The sequence below is a fragment of the Stegodyphus dumicola genome, chromosome 6 (genome assembly GCF_044657685.1).
Source record: "Stegodyphus dumicola isolate Sdum_Otavi_A_Nest chromosome 6, ASM4465768v1".
Lineage (NCBI taxonomy): Eukaryota > Metazoa > Arthropoda > Arachnida > Araneae > Eresidae > Stegodyphus > Stegodyphus dumicola.
Window position 1 is genome coordinate 63,269,989 of NC_140773.1, and position 24,860 is coordinate 63,294,848.

A 24,860-nucleotide genomic window follows, 5' to 3' on the forward strand; every position below is an offset into this window, starting at 1 on the left:
TAGGGCATAAGTAGATTACAAAATAGTAGGAATACAATTGTGTTGCCAGTACTAATTATAATTATCTCATTATGTTTATTTGTTTATTAATTATGTTTATCTCCTATTTTTGTTGCACCAAATCAGATGTTCAATTTATCTTGTGAATCTCAAATTGTATCATATACGTATAATGAAACATTATTGGAGGAAGCAGTAATTGCAGGTTTAGGGTGCCTCTTCAAACGTATTATAATAAAAGAAGAAATTTTATCTCGGCTGTAATTAAAGACATCTGCAAACTACTAAGCGTAGATAAAACTCAGACGTCACCTTTACACCCGCAGTCAGACCGCATGGTATAGAGGTTTAATCGAACCATCCTTTTCAAATTCTCGCTAATGGTTTCCCGAAATCATCAAGGGGACAGGAAGTTACCTGTTTTCTTATTGGCTCACTTGGTCGGGACTTTCGTCTCCCTTGTGATCTCTTATTTGGTCGCCCTCCAGATGTGCCTTCATCCCCTTATGTCGAAAAAGATGTCATCAATGAAACTTCCAGTATGCATCCAGACTTTACAGACTAAAAATTCTAAACTCTCTTCAAGAGTGGCAAGTTCGTAAATGTGCCGAAACAAATTTTAATCAGATAAGGATTTGAAGTTCTTAAAATATGGAGAAGCACACTAACTATATCTGTGTAAAAAAGAACGCCTTCATGGGAAGATTTCTAGGTAATTCTAAGGCAAACTGCCTCGTATTCACGTTACAAAAGGAGAAAAAACATGGAAACGCCTATGTAATTGAATCCGTTCGCACGGATGTGAACTCGAGTGGAACAATTAGTGTTCAGCTGTTACCGCTCAGTTGTTGGTGGGTGAACTAACTAGTCAGGGAAATTCCTTATAAAGTTCCTGCATTTTTATCATAAGAATTTAAACATTGAAACAGTGCATCGACTAATTCGAAATAATAGATAGAGATGATTGTTTGCTAGAAATAAGCCTACAACGAGGATAATCGAAAAAAGAGAGTGAAAGTTTCAAAAACATTTGTTCATAAACATCATGATTTCCAAAATATTGTTATTTTTAGCGCTTAATCAGAATTTGAATTATTTAGCAGAAGCAAGAGGATAATTATTGCGAAAATCCACACAAGAGTTTCATTAACACGATCTTTTTGTTGCTCTTTAAGTATACGGAAGGTTCGGAGAAAGTTTGAGAATATATGTCAGCGTCTGAGATATCCGTATTGGAACTGGCGATTTTATATATCAGTGTGTGTAGGGAGATACTTATAGGAATATAAAAGAAAATTTGAAGAACAATGCCAATAAATTACGGTCAAAGAACAACATCATTTCACAACAGCACAATGATTCGAAACACACAAACTGTGAATATAGTGTTACGACTTATAATATTCTTAAACATCTTAGTCATCATAATTGAATCTGTTGAACACTTATGGAAATAATTGAAGAAATCCCTGAATAAAATTTGCATAAAAAATTAAAAATAAATTGAGTCTCATTCAAATACAAAGGAATGAAATTTGCAAATCATTTCTTCAATCACTAAAAGAACTTTCGAGCTTTATATTTTCAATGGGGGAAGAAAAGGAGGCGAGGAAATGAAAATAATACTAATTAATAAGCAATTTAACTACTGACAAAATAAAGTAAAAATAAATTTTATGGAAACAAAAGTAAATTTTATGAAATTATAATACACAACTTAAAGTTCTATGACAAAGAATTCTGTATTTCAATTAAGTCATGTAGTTTATATTTACATATTTTTATTGAAGCATTTTACATTTAATCCCACATCCCTAAAATGAAAAACATTCAATTCTTGACATTCATTTAAAATTATTATCTTAATTAATACAGTATTGTAAGTCAAAAGAATATATTTAATAAATGAGAATTCATTTTATTTACCATTAAGTAATAAACTCTTAAACAAGCAAAAAACTATTCTTAAAATTAATTTTTATTTAAAATTCATTGAGAATTAAGCCTGCTTCTTTGATTATTGTAAAACAGCTTCATTATAAGACTGAATCTTACAGAAAACAAATTCCTTGCAAAGATGGGGAACTAAAACTGTAAAATCTAAAGAGGCTGAAATTTAGGATTGTTGTAAGCACGGCGAAGCTAAATAAAAATGTTTGTTTACTTATAGGTATTACATACAATAATTTAATATCAATACTTAAATTTACATAAAGCTTCAAAGTAGACCAAAATAAAACTTTTCAGTGTCGTTCATTATTCGGAAGGTACTGCTTGAATCATCGATGCTATTTTTATCTCAGATGGGAATGACATTTTGACATATAGTGAAAAAAGAGAATAAAAATTCTCATCTTAGATATAAGAATGAAGTTATTTGTTTGTATCTCTTAACATCTTCTTGAAGACTGGATTAATAAATGGTTTTTAAGTAATGGATTCATATTATAAGTGGAAAACGTTCTGTATGTAACTGCTTTGATTTAATTAAACGCTACGGTACAGGTATTTACAAATCTTTCCACGGTAGCAACAGAGTAACGGACCTGAAAAATGAGTATTGTAACTAATCCTTTATTATAAATTCTGCTGATAATGTAAACTAGGTTGGACTAAGTCTACCAACGAGGGTGCTCTCTGGTGAGTAGCCAGAGAAAGACTTTTCAGTACAGTAAAGGCCAAGTGATGAACCTGTTAGGTTGTATCAGACTCTTGCTTTGTAATATTCTTAAAATTAAATGTGGTGTTCGTGTGTAACTTAAACCTCTTAATAAATTATTGTTACTCTATATTATTTTTTATATGACCTTATCCAACACGACTCCCCTTACAGTACTAAATAAAACTTGAATACAAAAATATAGTTTAATACAAAAAATTAACAAAATTACGAACTAAATTATTCAGCTTTTATTTATGTCTATTCTAAATGCATTAATTTACCTTAAATTGTTTGATTTTAAAAAGATCTTGACGTGAGGTTACAATGCCAGAATTATGTACTTTCATGTATTTTTCTAGAATTAATTTAAATTATGGGCCACCTAACAATATTTAATTTAATGTTTAATATTTTCTTTTCTGTCAAAACTAAAGAAACGCAATTTGTAACATCATATTCTGTGTTTACAGATTTAAGTATCATTGGTGTCAAAGAGTGTCAGGTGATGAATGACACGAATAAATTATTACTCATTCTAAAAAATCCCAGAGAAGCTGATCAAATATACTTTATTCATAGTTTTCAATTAAACTTAAGTAAAACCTCTTTTTCAGTAACTGATGTTTGTGATTTAAAATCAGTACTAAGTACAACCGAAAGTTCTTACAAACATTCTACGCAGTTTTACATACATATTTATGAGACTGCACTGATGTTCTGCCACGCTCGCTACAAAGTTGGCACGAAAAAACACGAGGACATCTCGGGATTTCATTCGTTCTCTTTGGAAACAATTAAAATGGATAGATCGTGCCTCTGTGAGATAGTATCTTTATGTAATCAACATTCTTATTAGATGTTAAGAATACTCAGGGTATCTTTTCAGAGGTTATTATTAAATAAGCAATGAATATCGCGCAGTGAGTCAAAGTGAAACTCTTACCCTCAAATAGAAAGTGCTTTATCTAAAATGCTACTGGCAGTTGTTGGGATACTTTTATTCAATAAATATGGGGTTAAACTTAGCCTTTTTCTGCTTTTCTCATTAAATTACATTATGAAACCAAATTTTCGTTGACTCATTTAATTATGAATACGATTTTTAGCTAATTTCATTTTATGAGATACATATTTTTTATTATTTATTAGTATATAAAACTTCTTTTCGTATCTTTTTAAGGCTTGACAAAATCACACATGAGTTCATTGAGCTGAATATTTACTGCGAAATTGCAGTATCTAGATGTTATCCTGTAAGATGCAGGGTATTATATATTGAAGCTGATATTCATTATTCTATTTCTGGATAGGAAATGGTTTTTTATGACTTCGTTTTCGCGAGAAAGTTAACAATGTTTCCACGATATTGAAAGGCCGATAAATGTGATGCTAACATTAACATTACTGGTCGCATTTTTCTCTGTGAGATACAAGGCATATTGTTTATTTCCCTTTCAGTTTTCGTAAACATTTTACTGTATTTTATTTTTGCAGATTTTAAAATGAATATTTCATAAAATATATGATTTAGTTTCTTCCAATAAAACAGAACTAACGGCATTTTTGGAATTACCTTTATGAGCGGAAACACTGTGTGACAGATAATGTGAGAAAGAGTTTCAATTTTTTGATTTGAGCTATGTGTTAAATTTAGTGCTTTAATTATGCGTAGGTGTTTCTTCCAGAGAAGAAAATTTAACTTCACTTAAAAGTTTGATTTGAAAGCATAAATAATGCTTAAAATAATAGGAAATACATTACTAATAGACCTAATAGAGGAAATGCAAGTACATATTTATTTTCTAAAACCTCATCAATAAAAATTTAACTATTATTGCTTTAATGAAACTAGAAATTACACTGCTTTTGATAAAAAAAAATCTAAAGATGTCATTTAGGTGTAAATTAGCACTTATTTTGCACATTGTTTGTAAATATTTACATTTCGTATTCATTTATCACTAGTGTCTTATTCAGTTATCACAAGTAAGGTATTCAGTTATGACAAGGGAATTTCTTTTTCAGTTATAACAATGTACGTAGTATTAAGACACATAACTGTTTGAATTTATTTCACCACATGTAAACTGGAATTTCTTCATAACTGTCAATATTACAAGCCATTGAAACGGCACTTATTTCATTATAAATTAAAAATATAACCAAAATTCATAATATGAAACAAAAATCAGCCTGTGAGGGTTAGGGGAAACGTTATAATAATATACAAATTTCTTATTAATGTTTTAGATTTAGATCGTAATTTTATAACCAAATTTCAAGTTATCATACTCAAAAAAATTTATGTGTTTTAAAGTGTATGTTCAATTGTTGTTATGCTTGCTTAGTTCTTTTAAAGTAATAAAAAATGTATTAGGAGTATTGTTTGCTCTCTCTGATTTATACGAAGAGTCATAAATTTTAAAAAATAATATTTCTTTAGAAACCAGTTAAGTAAGTTTTCTTCCAGCCATTTGCTTAGTTAAAAACATTAAATTTCCTAAACGTATCATTTTATTAAAGCCATTTATAATTCCTTTAAATTCTCATTATAGCAACTAAGTTATTTTATTTTCGTAATGAGAGAATGAGTAATAATATTAAAATATCTCAGTTTCGCGAACTAAACCTCTCTACCACCATTTTATATCACTTTATTTTTAACTCAGTTAAATTACATCAGCGTTTCATTATATTATTTATTACTACATAAAACTCCTTTTCGTATCTTTTTAAAACTTGACAAAATCACACATGAGTTCATCGAGCTGAATATTTACTTCGAAATTGCAGTGTCTAGATGTTATCCATTAAGATGCAGGGTATTATATATTGAAGCTGATATTCATTATTCTATTTTTGGACAGGAAATGTTTTTTTATGACTTCATTTTCGGGATAACGTTTTCATTGAAGGCTTTTACATTTTTATTTTCTTAGACCACAGAACAAGACACAAACAAAAACAGAAATAATTTAAGATAACTTTAACTCAGCCTGTTTTACTATGCATATTTAATCATGAATAATGCAAAAGTTAAGAGTAGAGCATCATTTTGGGACACGGTGAATGTATAAAATTCTTATGTATTAAAGCGTTGCACAAAGCTCTATTTTTATTCGGAAAAGAAGTTAAAAAATGCAAATACCTTACCTCGAAGGTATGTGAAAGATATCCCCATTTCCAAAACAGTATCTCTTCCTACAACATTAATACTTCGGGAGGACGATATTCAATGGAACACTTATCCCCAGGCTCCAAAGATCGTGACTTTTCTTACGAAACCAGAGAACGATGTAGCCGCCGGCGTATAAAAAGTTCTTTCACCATGCATCAAGCCTTTTCGAAGAAAAAGCAACAACGTACACAAGCAAGCATTACAGATAGTAGCCACAACAACGAAAATAGAAGCGAAGTTCCTCCTGGAGTTCTGCCATGCTGGCTACAAAGTTGGCACGAAAAAACACGAGAGAAACACGAGGACATCTCGGGATTTCATTCGTTCTCTTTGGAAACAATTAAAATGGATAGATCGTGCCTCTGTGAGATAGTATCTTTATGTAATCAACACTCTTATTAGATGTTAAGAATACTCAGGGTATCTTTTCAGAGGTTATTATTAAATAAGCAATGAATATCGCGCAGTGAGTCAAAGTGAAACTCTTACCCTCAAATAGAAAGTGCTTTATCTAAAATGCTACTGGCAGTTGTTGGGATACTTTTATTCAATAAATATGGGGTTAAACTTAGCCTTTTTCTGTTTTTCTCATTAAATTACATTATGAAACCAAATTTTCGTTGACTCATTTAATTATGAATACAATTTTCAGCTAATTTCATTTTATGAGATACATATTTTTTAACTCGTCATTAAAAGCATAATATTTCTTTCAATAACTGCACATTTCTCTTAGAAAATCAAACGGTTTCAAAACAAAATTCTTGCTTCTTAATAACACTCTTAAGATTTCTACTATTAACATGATTAGAAAAAAGGTGCTTATTGTGCCATATATTACGTACAGAATTTTGATGCAATTCATTTATACACAGAGCGTGATTATTTATCAAATACATGGAAATGAATATATAAATATGATGTGAAAAAAAGCGTTTTCCTTCAGAATAAAAAAATTGGTTTGAGAAATAAATAGATTTTAAAAATAAACTGCTGGAATTAAATATTTAAAAACAAAAATTTCTTCCTAATACCCGGTGGAATCATTTTATTGGTAGTTTAACTTCCGTTTTTTTCAGTTATGGACTATGAAATTAATTAAAATATAAATGTTAATTAATTTGAGGATACTTACGTGTTATTGAAAATACCTTCGTAGGACTCGCAAATTTACAGAACGTATCAAACTTTGCAACCATGCGCATGACCATTGTCTAGGCAACTATGCTTATAGCAATCTTTCAACTAAGCAACGGCGCCATTTACGCATGCATTTTTTTGTATCTAAGCTCTAACGGTTTTTATAAACAAATCGGGATATTTTGTGCCTTTAATTTAACTTTAAAATATGTATTGGGGAATTTCACAACAATAGAAGGAACTAGAATAAAATTTCAGCTGGAATACAGAATTTTGCTGCAAAATCTCTAACAGTGATAACAAGGAAATGCGTTTAGTTGAGGCTGTGCCGAAGTTTTGCAGTGCAGAGTACCTGCAATTCTTTGATTTGTTTTAAAGGAAAACAGAGGCTATGTACTTGATGAGAAGAATAATACAAACAAATTACAGAAAGATTTGGTAAAGAATGTTAAGTGTTTTATTTTTTGAATGCATCACATATTCCTTATTTGATGATTAAAATTAGTATTTGAAATTGTTATTCTTTTCATATGCTGGTAATATTTTCCTATTTAAGATAAATGCTGATAGTCTGAGAACCTTTTGAAAAACTCTGATGTGGACACCACATGACTCCCATTAAATTTTACATACTTTTTTGCTTCAATTCATTCAAACTTACCACCTCGAATTATTCAAACTTAATTAATCGATCCTTCAAGGCAAGTTGAAAATGACTTTAAAATTGCAAAATTGCGAAAATAAAGGCCGGATAAGGACTTTTAAACTGGGTAATGGGGTGGGTATATTGCCGATAGCGTATATATACATGCTTTTAATTTCATTTTTCCTTTTACAAATGAAATTTTGTTCTTCATGATGATTTAATTCCAGTCCCCGTTAAAACATTATTAACATTTTACTTTCAAGTTACTTCAAAACACCTTTCAAAATATAACTTACCAGTATGGATTCACTCTTTTAAAATAATTCTACTTTAATTAAACTTAGGAGATAATATAATCAATTAATCAATATTGTTTAGAAAATAAATTATTATTAACTTACTTTGCAGCAATTGCGCAAGTAGTGGTAACTTGTTTTCGCACTAAATGAATTTAAGATCATACAACATTAGATATATATATACTGCCGACTTCAATAAAAAAGGGAGATGCAGAACTAGATGTTATAGCAGTCTCATATACAAAACCTTTAACGTTCTAACGGCTAATAGGTTTTGAGTTATTCGAGACATATATGTACACTGCTTAAAAAAAAAAAGGGGGGGGGGACAGTGCTATATCTCCCTTTCTACTGGGCCGATTGACAAAATTCAAACTGCGTTTTTCATGTCTCGAAAGCACGACTTAGGATATATATTAGATTTATATATAGCACTATTCTAACATAGGTATTTTGACACAAAATCGGACTTTTTCTTAAATAACATACCAATTTTTTAAAATTGTTTTACATATTTCGATTCTGCGACCCAAATTATGCCTAAATATTAAATTTTGTAAAATTTGGTGCGAAATTTACGGAGACATTCAACAATTTATGTTGGCGCTTTTTATTCAGTTTGCGCCAAAATTAGTGCACTTGGCGAACTTCTTTATATGTGGCAACCTATTTTCATTTCCATTTTTACATAGTGCGTGAGCAGAAAAAAAGACCCAATCGTTCCTTCTTTTAAATAATGTTTTTTATATTATATTTTTAATTATTATTGTTTTTAATTTTAAGCAATTTTTAACTTTTTCGAATTTCATTTTAATTGTTTACGTCGCATAGTTTCTTTCGAATAACTGTTTTAAAAATTTCTATTTACTCACTCGAACTGCGTAGTTTAAAGCAAAGGTGCATCGTTTTTTTTTTTTTTTTTTCAAATACTTTTCTTTATACTATATTTTTAGTCATAGTTACTATTTTAGGTAATTTTTAAATTTTTAGACTTTTATTTTAATTGTTATTGTTGCACTGCCTCTTCAGACAATTATTTTTAAATTTTCTATTTATTCATTCGAACCGAGCATTTTAAATATATTTATTAATATAAATTTTCCAGAATTTGATTTTATGTATTTGAATTGCGTTTCTTTCGGAAGAATACTTTGGAACCCAGACTACGATGCTTTTGAAAACTGCATATATTAAAAGAGAAAATACAGTAAAGCACACTTAACACGCCTTTCAATGTTCCGTTCAAAAAAGATATACAAATAAGAGGAGATGCATAACCGACATTTTAACTTAGGATGACTTGCATACACTGCTTTAAAAAGTTTTTCTTCAGGCATTCCGCTTTATTCTCACTCTTTTGTCTTCAGGTATTCTGCAAGTATATTAAAAAGCACCCAACTTTTCTAAACATCTTGGTATTTCTGACAATCCTTTTAAATAAGGTTATCGCCTTCCGTTTCATAAGGCCCCACAAACGGCCAAGCGGTAAAGCCGCTGAATACTGGTAGTTCACTCCGGGGGTTCGAATTTTTTGCTAAATGACAAAGAAATAAAACAGTCCAGCAGTGTTTATTCTGTACCACCGAGTGACCTGTTTCTTATATCGGCTGAAACAATCTAAATCATATTAAATATCATGTTTTTTTATACAGAAAAAAATAGAAAAATTAGCATGAGAAAAATTAGCTTCTTAAAACGTTCTTTCTAAGAGAATTAATATAAAAATTTATATTTATATATATATATATTTAAAGCTGGCACTTGAACCAAACTGTCAAACTTTTAAAGTTTAATTTACATGGTGGTTATAATTAAAGTTCCACTTTGAAATGGTCATAAAAAGAAAACTACCGGACCAAATGTTATCAAACTTGGAGTTTCTAAGGGAAACCAGCTGGCATACACGTTACACATGAGAAAACCCACGAAAACGCCAATGCAATCAGCCCGTTGACAGGGATTTGAACCCCGGAGTGAACTACCAGTATTCAGCGACATTACCGCTAGGCCGTTTGTGAGCCTTTATGAAATGGAAGACGATAACTTTATTTAAAATGATTGTCAGAAATACCAATATGTTTCGAAAAGTTGGATGCTTTTTAATATACTTGCAGAATGCCTAAAGAAAAAGAGCAAGAATGAAGCAGAATGCCTGAAGAAAAAGAGAAGAAAAAATAAATTTTTACGTAAAATTTAGTATTTTATTAGTCCAAAGGGATTTGAATCCCGAAGGACTATTAGTTTCGTTTTGGCATTTTGCGTCGGACGGATAAATGTCGGTTCACTTTTCAAACTGTTGCCATAAAATGTTAGAGTCCTGCATTATATTTGAAGAAATTAAATAATGAAAATCTGCGTAAATGTATGTATATTTCTCACATTGTCATAAAATAACGGTACATAGAGTCATCGAATTTTGAATAACGTAATCCTCCAACGAATATGAGCATGTGGAAGACCAAATTTGAAATTTGAAATTTGTTTTATGATCGATTTCCTATTTTTTAAAACTTTGACGAATTTTTGATTAACAAACTCAAGGATTTCAAAGCGAGCAATGGCAACGTTGTGCAGAAAAAACATTTTTATCTCCAGCGCGTGAGTCTCTGTATCGGAAATTCTAAAGATATGCTCGTTTTAAAACTATTTTGCGATATTGCTGTTGCACTGGATCTTATGGTTTAAGTACGAGGAACATGATATTTAATAAAGAAAGGTAACACACAAAATGTTAAAAAACGCCCCTTTGGACGTAATTTAAAATCTGAAACATTTCAGATTTTTTTTTAATTTAAAACTTTTTAATCTTATGATATTTGATTCTTGGGATTTCAAAAATAAAATATTTGACTAAAATATGAATAACATTTTAAGAAACCAAATGTAGGATAAAATTGTGTAAAGCAATGGGCACAATGATAAAACTGTTTAAAGCAGTGTATGCAAGTCATCCTAAGTTAAATTTAAAAATTACCTAAAATAGTAACTATAACTAAAAACATAGTATAGAGAAAAGTATTTGAAAAAAAAAAAATAAATAAACGATGCACCTTTGATTTAAACTACGCAGTTCGAATGAGTAAATAGAAATTTTTAAAACAGTTATACGAAAGAAACCATGCAACTTAAACAAATTAAAATGAAATTTGAAAAAGGAAAAATACTTAAAATAATAACAATTATAATTAAAAATATGATATAAAGACCATTATCTGGAAAAAGGAAGGATCGCGTCTTTTTTTACCCTCACGCACGAGGTAGAAAGGGAAAGGAAAATAGGTTGTCATATATTAAGAAGTTCGTCAAATGAACTATTCTTGGCGCAACTGAAAAAAAGCTCCAACATAAAGTGTTGAATTTCTCCGTAAATTTCGTCCCAAATTTTAACAAAATTTAGTATCTATGCATAATTTGAGTCGTAGAGTCGAAATATGTAAAAAAAAATGGTGTGTTATTTCAGAAAATTCTGATTTTGTGTCAAAACACCTATGTTAGAATAGTGCTATATATAAATCTAATATATATCCTAAGTCGCACTTTCGAGACATTAAGACAACCCGGGACAGACTACTAGTGATTTGCAATCTTATATACTCGGCCACTGGTTGGCTATATGAACTACACTTTAAAGAATTAATGAAAAGTAAGAATTACTTACAGTTATAGAACACTTCTCTGATCTGGAGGGAAGAATATTTAATTTCAGCAGTTCTTCCTAAATTTCTCCTAGTGAATAGTCAAACTAACAAAGTTTTTTACCATTCATTGGAGAACTTCTCAATTAAAATTAAAGATATAATTAATAATAAGTAATCTAAAGATTCAATTAACGGTAAATAAATTTTTCTTGAATAAGTTTTGCCAGTGTGAGAGTAACTTCTTAATTAGGTAATCGGGACAGTTACCTGATTATGACGTTATCATTTAACGTAAGTGAATTTTTCTTAACTTACTATCGGTTAGGAGAAATTAGATTTAATTAACGGTAACTGAATTAAAGATTCAGTTAACAGAATTAACTATTTAATTAAAGATAACTAAAAATTCAATAAACTATAAGTTAATCTTTAATTTCTTCTAATCAATAGTAAGTTAAGAGAAATTCGTGTAACCATTAATCGATAATTTCATAATTATGGAATTCAAATTTTGGATTGAATTCAAACTGCAGTAATAAGACATGATAAAAGTTTTTAATAGCAAATGACTTCTGAAAGTAATAAGAATTCATCCAATCAAAACATCCCATCTTTCGCTTTTTTTTTCTTTTAGTCTATGTTAAATTTTACTATCCGACAAGAACAGTTATATCTTATAAATAGAAAGGTCAATCAAACGAAATAAATGATATATAAACTGCTTGTTAAAATTTAATAAGGTGTTCGCAGACTGCCAGTTCAGATTTCACTGGGATCAGCCAGGCCATCTAGTACGTTTTCGAACATCGAAATTAATATATACAGGTCTTTCAATCGGAATAAATAAATAAGAAAGTTTTCAGCGCCTCATATAATTTAAAATATTTTAATAGTTTTTTTTATTATTTTTAATTTCAGTTTCCAATAACAGTGCATCCAGTTTGGCAGGCAGTAGATTCGTAAAATTATATAAACAGTGGAATCTTAGCCTATGACAGTCTGGATATTCTTCACAGTGAAAACTTGTAATTATAACAAAATAAAGTTAACTAATTAAAAACGAATTAACGTAATCAATTATTACCGTACAAAAAAGAAAGAAGATATATATATACTGAAAAAGGTCTAGTGGTCTAAATATCTTTTGGGGAAATAAAATGCAAGCGAATATAAATAAAAACAAGGTTAAGTAGCTCAGTTACGATTGCAGTTTCTCCATACTTTAGTTTCTTAAATTATATTTATTATCGGTTAATTAAAATTCCGCCCACTTATTACATGTTTGACTTTCGGCTTGTGCTGAGACGGAGACACATTTGCACGCTTATTTATAATGCATATTGAAAACCCAAGGAAAGCTTAAAATGTTAGGGAAAAATTTTTATGCTTACTTTCTTTCTTTTTAAAGCACTGAAAAGGGACTTTCTGAAAGCAATGTCAAAAAAAATTATTACGTATCCTTAATTGGATTTCTCTTTAATTAAAAAGGGAATATTCTAATTTGTTGAAGGTTTGAAGGAAATTAAGTTCTGTAATACATTTTATGTTTGACGACATAATGCATACTAATTAAAGTTCATCCGCATCGCTGTCTGATGCGACTTCTTACGATAAAAGAGAACTTTAATGGAACAATAAAAGGTTTTTTTTTCCGTCTGAATATTTGATTGCGTACTCAACGCTTAGAAATGACGAAAACTGAGATAACGTTTAAAGGAGAAGATTTTTCCATTTTCCTTTTAAAAGATATTAATGGAAAATATTGAAATCGAATATTAAAAAGTTAGGCCTTCGAAGCAAAAGAATTTCTGTTTGCTTTAGCATCACAAATACAAGGCCCTTCAAAAGGCAAATAACATATGCTAAAAAGAAATTATTAAGAAGAAATAATACTTTTATTGCGATGTGTTGCTTTTATTTGTGTTCTTGATTTTATTAAATGCACAATATAATCAGAGATTTAGCTAACCGTGATAGATTATAAGGTCTGAATGGAGGAAACTCGTTAGAATTCCTGTGAAGTACGTATTATCAAAAATAAACTGAAAACGCTTTTATTTAATTCATTCACTCAAGAAGATTATATGTATGCATTTTTATTGTACATGTTGTCATCCGTAAGAGACTGAAGTTACATTCATACAACATTTTAACTGTTGCATTCAGTGGAACTGAGAGACGAGAACTTAGGCTTACCTATGTTGTTAGCATACTACAGACATATAACCAGACTTTCTCAACAACATTCTTTTGCCGATTATGGGATCTAAAAATCCATATATTAATGAACATAATTTGAGATTCTTGTAAGGTCAACGTTTTGTACGGTTTTCGGGCACAGCAACAAGGTTTTAGGCTTTTATAATCAATACCAACTCCAATGACTACTCAGGCATGCTAAAAATACTTTTGCTTCCTCAAATCGAACAAACAGAAGTGGAATAAAAAGAGAAGACGAATTGCGAATATTTCAACAAGATGTAATATCACCTCACTTCGCGAATCATGTTGTTTGAATGGTTGACTGATAGAAACGATCTTAACCCATGGCCCGCAAGAAGTCCTAATCTTACCTTACTATATTTTCTGCTCTAAGACGTTGTCCAAAATGTGAAACAACTGATAATCTTGATCATCTCAAAGAGAGAATCACGTAAATTCCAAGAGTTACATTAAGCGTTCTTGCCAAAGTATGGATCGAAACAGAATACCCCTACGAAATATTTTGCGCTATTCATATAGTATACACTTCAGGGAAACTTATGAAATTTCATCATTAATTCTCGAAAGATCCTGCAGTTTAAATATATATATAGAGAGAGATAAATAGATAGATATATATAGCTCAGGGGTTTTAGAAACAAGCACCTTCATATTAGTTTAAACCAGTCTCAATCATATTTCAAGGAAATGCACTTTCTGTCAGAGAAAAGTATCAATAGACACATATTTAATTATTTGATACCTTAGCTGGATGATGGAAAAAATACAAATTCATAAGAAATGAAAAGTTGAATTCATTAATGAAAAAGTAAATTTTTAAAAAATTTTAGTTAGCGAATCTTTCTCTCGAATAAGCTAATCATTTAAATATAGTTTTGATTTACCATTAAGTTCCTACGAGAAACACAGAGCTTTTCATTTAAGTCCATTTTTTAATTTTGTGAATAAATAAAAATGAAAAAAAAATTCTTTTTCAAAGATAATTTAAATTTCATAACTGATCCAAGACAATAAGCCAAGCTTTCTAATCAATTCTTCCGGAGGAAGAATATACAAACACTAAGAGCTACATCTCATGTTTATTACTTAAATACGAAATTGAAACTAATATGGGAATATAAGAATTAAGTTTCTTGCACTTAAAGTATATAGGATAATTTAAAAGTACCATCCAATTTTAAAATTTGTAGCTTTAAAATTTAAAAAAATAGAAAAGACAGGCTTATTTGTATATGAAGGGAAAAAGGTATAAATTTTAATACATAAATAATAAAAGCTTTAAATTTTAGTCCCGAATGGGCTATAAGTCCCAAAATGGCATTTTTTGTTGAATCACTAAAAAGGCGTATCACTTTTCAAATTGTTGCCACCAATTATTATCGCCCTGTATTATATTTAAAGAAATTAAATAATGAATAATCTGCATGAATATATGCATATTTCTCTCATTGTGAAAACAAATATACCTAGAGCCATAAAATTTTGAATAATGTACTCCTCCACCTGAACACGGGCACCTGGAAGCCCGAATTTTTAATTTCGAATTTGTTTATTATTTCATATTTTTAAAACTTTAGCGAATTTTTATTAACAAAATGAGCAATTTCAAAGCGAGCAGTGGCAACACTGAACGAAAAAAAAATATTTTTATCTCCAGCGCGCGAGACTGCCAGTCGGAAATTCTAAAGATATGCTGTTTTTAAATATTCTGTGATTTTGCTATTGAATCGAATTTTATCTGGAGTAAGCGCTAAGGATGTGATACTTAATAAATAAAGTAAACGCTGAGTAAAGAAAGCTGAGCACTGATATAATGAACTGAAAAAAGACTGAAAAAAACAGAAAAATGTATGCCAACACTTAACGGTTCATCGGGAATTCCAGACGTACACTGCTATGCTGCTTTTAAAATTTTTGTAATTTTGCTGTTGAACTGTATACGTCGTATCAGTGAAAAAAATATGCTTAATGATAAAGCTAAGCTTAAAAGAATGATGTATAGTGGAAGTGAGTGTAGCAGCAGTTTAGTAGATTGCTAGATCAATGAGAGGGTAAAAAACCGTAACAAACCCTTTTGGGCTATCGTTAAAACCTGAAAACTTTCAGAATTGTTTTCGGTACTTATTTTTATTTAAAATGTTCTTTCTGAGAAAATATAAAAATAACGTTAAGCTTTTTGCACACTGCCATCTGCATAATTTTGTAAGATATACTGTAAGAAATCTCTAATATTCTCAGACAAGAAAGAAATCCATAAAATGTGTTAGGGCTATTTATTCTGTGATGGCAAAATTAGAGAAAGTTTGTTTTTACTTACAGAGTTATACTGATATTCTTCTGTCAGCAGATTGAGTGGTTTGAACGATGGAATGATTATGATGGAAGTAAAATGAAAATGGATTACAGCTTCATTAAGAAAAGAATAAGAAAATAAAACCTATAGATAGCTATTCCAAAAGTCTATCCAAATCACCAGAGTATATCACACAGGACCTAGGAATTCGCTCATAAAAGCAAACAGGGAGGAAAACATGGGCATGAATTAGCAGTAAATTTGATGTTCCAATTCATTGAATTCTGCATACAACTATCGAAGAACTACCTGAAAGATTTATATTAGAATTTTTATTGAAACGGTTTGAAAGCCATTGGTTGAAGAACGTAATAATAGACTTCGAAATATGGATTTTATTCACTCATTTCGTTTTCATCAAAATTAGGTTTATTACGCAAGTTTTATTTATTATTTTTAAGTAGAAAGAAATTTCAGAGACTTCATAATTAACGCTTTTCTGTACATCGTATGAGGCAACATGAGGGTTCCAAATACTGCGAAAGTTTAAAGAAATACATTTTTGTATTACATAGAATCAATATTCAAGGGAAAGTATAATTCTGGAATACAATATAAGAGGCATTTTAAGTTATGTCGAAAGTAAGTGCATTAATTTTCTCTCTCTAAAAGAGGAAGAATAGAGATGTAATCCAAAAAACACATTTTTACAGTCTTATAATATTTTACTGTGCTTCTTTTCCTGGCATATCGTAAAACGCAACCTTTGAACAGTGTATTTAAAGGCCGAGTGCTGTGACTGGGCGCAAGCTGCGTTAAATCCTGTTTCAGAGCTCCAGTTTAACAGAACAATCTCCATAAAACCCAACTTTTAGAACTTATAAAAGCATAAAATCACAAGTGTTCAAAACAGGTGATCAAGCTGGCCTTGCATATGGAAATGCATGGCTAAACACCACAGCTTTCATTTAAATGTTCAGTCGATTTGGGGAAACGACTTTTCATACAGGAAAACGAATGACTTTGTACCGGCGCCATTGAAAATATGAGAGGAAATCGTTTTTCATATGCACATATCTTAATAGGTCTTCAAAATGACTGAGCAGACTTCAGAACTCAGTGTTCTCAAAGAATGACGTTCTGATGAAAGAAGTCAGATAGTAATTCTGGTTGCATGGGAAGAAGCATTTGTGACTAAGTATAAATTTTGCACAGCTCATGCAGACAAAACAAAAATGAGCCCAAATTCCTCTCAAAATCATATGGTCACATAGTATCAATTTTATTTTTGCGAAGAAATGTTAAAGCAAATGACCGTCGACATTTTGTGTCTATTCTCGAATAGGTAGAAATGTAGGATCTATGGAAAAGGTTTTAGTTTTTAGTTTTTGTAAGTTTAGGCAAACTGACTCAAACTTTTGCATCCGTGATTTCGTATGGGATGAGATTGAATTTTCGCAATATATTCATTCCCTTTCCCCGTTTTTTAAATTTAGTAAAGAGTAATTTTCCACAAAATTCAAAGTATTTATCGAAAGAATTTTAGAATTTATTAAAAATAAAAACGTACCTTTTAAAATATTATGTATATGTAATAAAATATACATTAAAAATAATACATAACTATGAAATATTTAACAATGCAAAGCAATATAAGAACCATGCAATGTCATTCTTGTAAGAGAATAATCTAGTTATAGTATTATTAATGCAGAAGTAGATTTTAAAATGTTTCCGCCTTTCGCATTAAACTTTATTGCAAACCTTTGAAAAGTTCTGGTATAGGACACTTTTATCGCAGGAACCAACTCGATTACAATGGTTCCAAAACGATTTGCTTTACAAAAGCTGCAGTGATTTCAATTCACTATTTACGAACAGATTACTCAGCAACATATATGAAATCTAATTCTAAATGCTCTTACGAAACTTCTAGCCTTTCATCGTAGAAAACTCACTGAGTTTAATGGCCCTCGTTTATTTGTTGCAGAGATGAAATTCTAGAATGTAGAGCCACATCCTAATAATTCGTTAGTTGGCAAAACTTCTCAAGCAAAACCCGTATGTGTATGGTTAATTAATTGCTCTGAATAATACTGATAACTAGAATGAAAACAGAAATGAAATGTGTTTGATTTTTATGTCCTCGATAATGAATTTTGGCAAAAAAAAATCTTTTTTTCATGTGGTTCACGTCCAGCTAGCAAAACAAGCAGTGAAGATATTGCATACCAGATATTTTATTTTATTTTCCATTCATTATTATAATAACATGCTACGTATCCATGTATAAGTGAGAAAACGTTGGAAACAATGTATGATATTTTACGACCTATTTAATCCACTCTAATATATAGTTAGAATAACTAATAGAAGATAATTTATAACGTCAAATTTCATGAAGCTTTAGTATACAAGATTTTTCTGAAACATTTCTACTTTTATCTTACCGTCTGCATCAAAAATAATGGTTAACCATACTGATAAAAATTCTTTAGCATCATATAACTTAATAGTATCTATCTGTTTTAACCTTCCTTAGACTTTAAATATTAATCTGTGTTTTAGTTTTGGTTTATACTCCTTAACATTCAGAAATGAAATAAAGAAAAAAACAGTCGAAAGTTCATCTGAAACTGAAGTAATTAAACTGAAGTACCGTACTGATTGACCACTACACTAATGCAGACCAGTACAGCACGCAGGCTCGATAAGAAGGGGGAGAAATACCTTATATGATCTCCCTTTTAAAGGCGACTGGGGTTTTTACGGGACCCAATCGCCAAAACTTGGGTGAGGAGAATCCTCATCCAACACTCTTATAGTTCGGGCGCCACTGTAGAGACATTAGGATTTTTTGGAAGCAACAGAGATTGAAAAATTAGCAACGCCTTCGCCGGGAATCGAACCGCAGACCTCTCAATTACGTGCAGAGCGTTCAGACGACTACACCACGAAGGCTCGCTAAGAAGACGGGAGAAATACCTTATAATATTACTAAATATCTTTTTCCTTTTATCAATTTTCAAAAATCTGACATAACCATTATTTTTTCCAGACGATTACCAGTTTTCTTTACATTTCACAAATACCCCCTTTTACATAATAATTAACAGCTTTCTTTTCGAATACAAGACTTCAATATCTTTCTTTCCTAGGCATTGAGCAGCTTCCTTTGTCAGTGAGTCCGTCCTCTCAATACCAATATGTCCAACATGGGCCTTGATCCAGAATTTAAATTTAAATTTCAGTCAGAAGTTTGAAATCATTTTAAATTTGGTTTATCAATAAATTATCAATGTGTATATTAGAAATTGCGTATAAAACAGTATTGCGTAATTGTGTATTCATCTTTAGCTGAATTTTTCTTTCAAAGTCTTCAATAATTTCATTACAGCTATCCTCACTATTTCTTGTACAAATTTCATTTTCTATTTAAAAAATATCAAGATGCATCTTTTTGCGAAAGCCATAAATTCGATTACTCTTTCTTGAATATAAAACATTTGCCTTTTTAGTGCAATAAAAATAATCTGTTTCTAAATAAATATATCTATGATCCCTGATAGTTTCTTCCTCTAAATTTTCCATCACTATTTTACTTATATTCAGTCTGAGAGAGGCTAGAACAAGATCAGTCCGGCCCACTTCCACAAGCGGAGAAAACGTAGGAGGAGAGTAAATCAGAGTATTCTGTATAATGAAATCAAACATTAAAAATCGTCATGCATCATTATTATACGCTCCCCAGTTAAAATTTTTGGAATTTAAATCACCAAAACTAAAAAACTCCCAAAAATCCTTTAAAACATCTTCTAATCTCGTTAAATGTTCATTCAGATCTTCAGCTGGTGAGAAGTAGACTGAAATACCACATTTCGTATCACAGATTTCAATTGTAATTGCAACAATAGTATCAGAAACAAAATCCGCGATAAAAATATATTTGTTCATTGATTACATATATTGCTGCGCTTCCTAATTTATCATTTACAGTCCTCCAACTATTGTCCACATACACTAGCTGTTCTTGGTTATAAATAAGGCTCCTGCATCTTAATTATACCAGTACCCTCTTTAATATTAGTAATAGCAGAGAGCCGGTCTGCTGCTGCAGCACAATGGTTAAGATTAATATTTCAAATCTTTATATACAAAAATAAAATTCAAAGATTTAAAATCTAAGTATATATGATAAAACCAATATTTACAAATAAAATCAAAGCAAATATATATACTAAAATGCATGTACGAAATATTACATAAGAGACACCAGATAAGATATATTAAAAATTCACTTCTCAGTTCTAAAGCTCTAATTTCAAAAGTAGAAAATAAATTCGATATGCATAATAAAACCCATAGCCCAGCCACAGTAAATTAAATTCTAAAACCAAATCAGTTCTCAATATCCAAATGATCTAATATATATTTGACCTCTTTTTTATAAAAATCACAATTTTTGGAAAGTGGATTGTGATTCAGATCGAAGTTGGAATTAAATTTCTTATTTTAAATTAAGCAATTTATGCATTTTACTTTTTTACTTTTGCAAAAATTTCTTTCATGTAATTAGGAACAATTGGTACATATAATTTCATTTTTACAAAGTTTGGAAGTGTGATCATATCTTAAGACATTGAAACATCTTTTAGGTTGAATAAATAATTTTGCCGTGTACGCCTTCCAATCCAAACGTACTTTCTATTTTCTTCTAGCGCATTCGATTGACAAGAAGATCAAATGAGAAACTCTTCTATGACTTATATTTTCTTGATCCTTAACATTAATAAGAAATAGTGGGCAAGCGCATTCACCTTGGCATTCACAGTATTCTTTCATTTTATTTATAAGCATCTCATCTTTAATCAAATTACAAACATTGTATATTATAATTTTAGGTTGAATAAACCTCTTTTTTTCTTACAAATAATTTATTTTAAAAATTTTCTTTGAATTTTATCAAATTTTGTAATGTGCTAACTTCTTCTTTCTCTTATAATCTAAACATCATTTCGCCATTCTGGCGTTGGTGGGAGCTCATAACTCGTATATCTGCCGCATATAATCCAATGTTTGCAATAAGTTCATCATATACATCAATTCCAAGTGATGTTGGTTTGACAATCAATTCATTTTCTCTCCAACGGTCGTCTCCACGATTTCCACTTTTCCCTTTGTGTTCTCCGCCACCTTTTTTGTCCACCAGCAAATCCTTTATTTCATCAAGTCATAAACACGTGAATGTAGAAGATCAACATCCAAACTTTTGACATTTCTGGCCGTCACTAAGTCAACAATTCTATCAATACCTTTCGTTAAATCATCGACAAGATCCGTGGAATCCTTTTCACCTTTAGTCTTCCTACAATAGGGTAAAGGGTTTTAACTGCTAACAACACTTCACTCAATCACACTTCCGGTATCGTTACCTATCAAAGTTTTATTTCCCTTTTAATCCTTATTTACCCTTTTACTTTCTTCAAATTTAAGAGACATTTCTCTCATTGCTGTAGTTACTTCAATAAAATTCTCAATATTTATTCGAAAACAATGTAACGTCAACATCAATTTTTTTCATTTTTTCAATCGCGGCAAAGCTATAAGTATAAATTAATTAATACATAATATAAAACAACCATCAAAATGACAAAATTAAGTATATATCCAAAATAAACACTTAGAAGTTTTCAAATACGCTCCAGTAAAAGTAAATGATCTTCTGTCAAAACCACTAATCAAATATGCGCCCTGTCAGGCCCAGATCACTTGGCAAGTTTGGGAGCTCACAGTTTAAAAACTACACCATGTAAATGCAATAAAATGCAAAAATGCCATATTGGCACATTAAATAAGTCAATAAAACTAATTTTCATATATTTTAAGAAGATATTAATCAAATCAAAAGCACTCTTCGTTTTCCAGATGTAAACAAACAACTTCTACGTTAGGCTTCGTACGCTTGAAGTTTGCAATTAAGTACAAATCCCTAAATACACAATAAAACGTCACACCGAGTACCTGAAATACATACTGGAACGCTGAAGGACACAAATGAAACTCTTTCTTGCCTTCACAAACAATATTTACCGTAAAAGAATTAAAATCTTAAGAGATCATCAAACACGATGGCAGACGTGGCGACATGCGCAGACATGTGTCTTCTTATCACTATATCCGACTCATGATCAGCCGACTCACCTTCCAAGGTATTTTCTACCTCCTTGCTGCATGCCTTCATGGTGTAACGGTAGAACACTCGGCGCGTATTCGAAAGGTCCAGGTTTGAGCCCCAGCGATTGCATTGCTCATTTTTCACGTCTCCTGCTTAAAAATCCTAATGACTACCTAAATGACAACCTAAATTTCTGCAACAGAAAAAATCTTTTCACTATAGAAAACGAAGAGAAATAATGTACAAATCTGGTTCCATCAGTGCAAAGAAAGTGTCAGCAAGGGGTTTATGATTGCCACTGGATTGTCTAACAGTGGGAAATTAAAAATAGGAAGAGTGGTAAAAACGTTAAAATTAACGTACTATGCATGAGCTTTAAAACCGGTGCAGTTATGATGTTGACGTACTGTGACCAACAATGTTATGTAATATAATGGTAATAAAATGTAATGTGCATGCGCTTTAAAATTGGGGCAGTTATGATATTGAGCTACCCAGACGCTAGTAAAACCACACACAGTGACCAATGAGAGATCCTTGCACTCAAGTGATACACGATCATACATTTGCGAGTGATCCAAAGACTGCTGCTTTGGCACACCACTTTGGAGGCTCCTGGTTCAAACCAGAGGTTCTCAACCAGGGAGGAATTTCAGAGTTTCAAGGAAACGCGGTCAGCTTTTTATTTACCTGTTACGAATTAAAACTAATTTTATTTAATTTTTGGTACAATGTTTGAGGGTTTACTTGATCTGAAACTAATAGACCCATCAGACGTGAAGTGGATTATTCCTAGATCTGAAGTAACTGCTAACTCCCTAGATCTGAAGTAACATGATAAGGTAATCTTTTTATTAAACAGAAATTAGAGCATAAATAAACTTGTGCTAGCAACATCAGCGACAACTCGCGATTGAGCAACTAAACAGAAATTGTCAAATTTAATTAAACTCGTAACAGCAGTCAAAGACTACAGAATTTAAATCCTACTCGAAGCTGGCTCAATAATTCTATTCGAGTGTCCAAATCAATATGTCTGCAGTGATATAATGCAAAGACAATAATTGAAACAATTAAAGCTGGCAGGAACTAAACGTAACATGCACGCATCCGCCAGAAACGCACTCAATCGTAAAATCCAAAAACCCAGTTTAAATATCATATGAAACGATCAAGAGGTTTCGCACTAGGAGCCCAAGAATTTGAAAATTACATATAATAGGAAGAATTAGATGTAGCAAGTATGCCATATTTCAAACGAATACACACTCTGTGGTTTAAACAATTTAAGTATTTTATGATTATCCATACCCCCACGAAAGGTCGCCAACTTACTGGCAATTTTGTGAATTGGAGAAAATCCTTTGCTTGTGTATTTTTACATCTCATAAGTATTATTCATAAATAATGTATAAAAGCGTTTTATAAGAAACATGATATTTTATGAGTAAAATAAAAATCTATTTAGGCAATATGTACTTTTTTCCAGCCGATGGATAATGGTCATCTATGTCCTATAGCAAAACTGCGGTCATAAAGCGTTTAACGCTATACCTACTCAAAGACGCGTTTAGTATGCACGTGCGTGGTTCTGCTGTTGTCGCGCGTATGCTTAAAGAATGTGTCAGAAACACAGAAGTTCTATTGAATGTTGAAATCGGGGATGCGAATAAATAAAAAGTACCCAATTTTGCGGAATAAACTGATTTTTGGTAGAGAAGATATCCCGTGATCTACAAAGCATTAGTATCTTTCTCAAGGACTTTTTAATGGGGAACCCATAAAAATTATATGTACAAAAATAATCGACGATAATGATGCAATAAAAACAAAATATTCCTGCAATTCAGCACGCCGTGTGTCAGCGTTGTTACCCAAACTTATACTCTCGGTTGTTAAGAATGCAAAAGACATAAAAGTTGTGATATCGACAGTATTATTTTTAAAAAGTAAATTTTCGAATATATTTATTCTTTTAAATAAAAGCTTAATAAATGGTAACTTAAATAATCTTTTTTAATTTTTATGTTCTCTTTTTTAAGTCATTCCAAAAGGGAAAAAATATGTCCAACTCTATACAAGAACAGACGCAAGCAATATGAACATTGATACGACGTTTTCAAATCAAAATGTAAAAAAAGATATAATGAGACAGTATCTAAGGAAATTCGCGCTTTGTATGGCAGAATGTAATAATAATAGGAGTATACAAATACAGATCTAGCAATAAAGGTAATTAGAAATATGATCCTCATGTATTGGGCTGAACTATAAGGTATCAGATCGGAAAACTTTCCATTACTACAAACGCTTTTAAAATTTTTGACATAATTTAGCAATTTGTACGAGAATGACGTTAAAACTAATGCCGAATTGAAAACTCTTCAGAACGAATAAGAAAACAAATTAACACTCACAGCACACTGCTCATTCCTTTTTGAAATTTCCCACATCCCAAAGGAAATTAAAGTAGGATTATCTAAGCTTATTAAGGGTGTTTTATGGAACGAGAAGTAACCACTAAATTTAATTTGCAGATTTCAGTTAAATTGACTGCTTTATTTCTTAGAAATTTCAAAAGAAAGAGATTTATTGATATAATTCAA

The 24,860-nt window shown here is 30.8% G+C and overlaps 1 protein-coding gene across 7 annotated transcripts in view; it reads right to left on the reverse strand.

Moving 5' to 3' along the window:
• LOC118181914 (voltage-gated potassium channel subunit beta-2-like) overlaps positions 1–24,860 on the reverse strand; it is a 262,942-nt gene that overhangs the window by 157,527 nt on the left and 80,555 nt on the right. For 2 of the 7 annotated variants that reach the window (XR_015041653.1, XM_085818414.1), the window contains exon 1: positions 5,816–6,027. The exons of 2 other annotated variants lie outside the window; for them this stretch is intronic. The gene's annotated coding sequence lies outside the window, so the exon portion shown is untranslated. Of the gene's footprint in view, positions 1–5,815; positions 6,028–24,860 lie in introns of those variants that run through there. 3 more of the 7 variants (XM_085818413.1, XM_085818410.1, XM_085818408.1) reach the window with 3 other exon arrangements.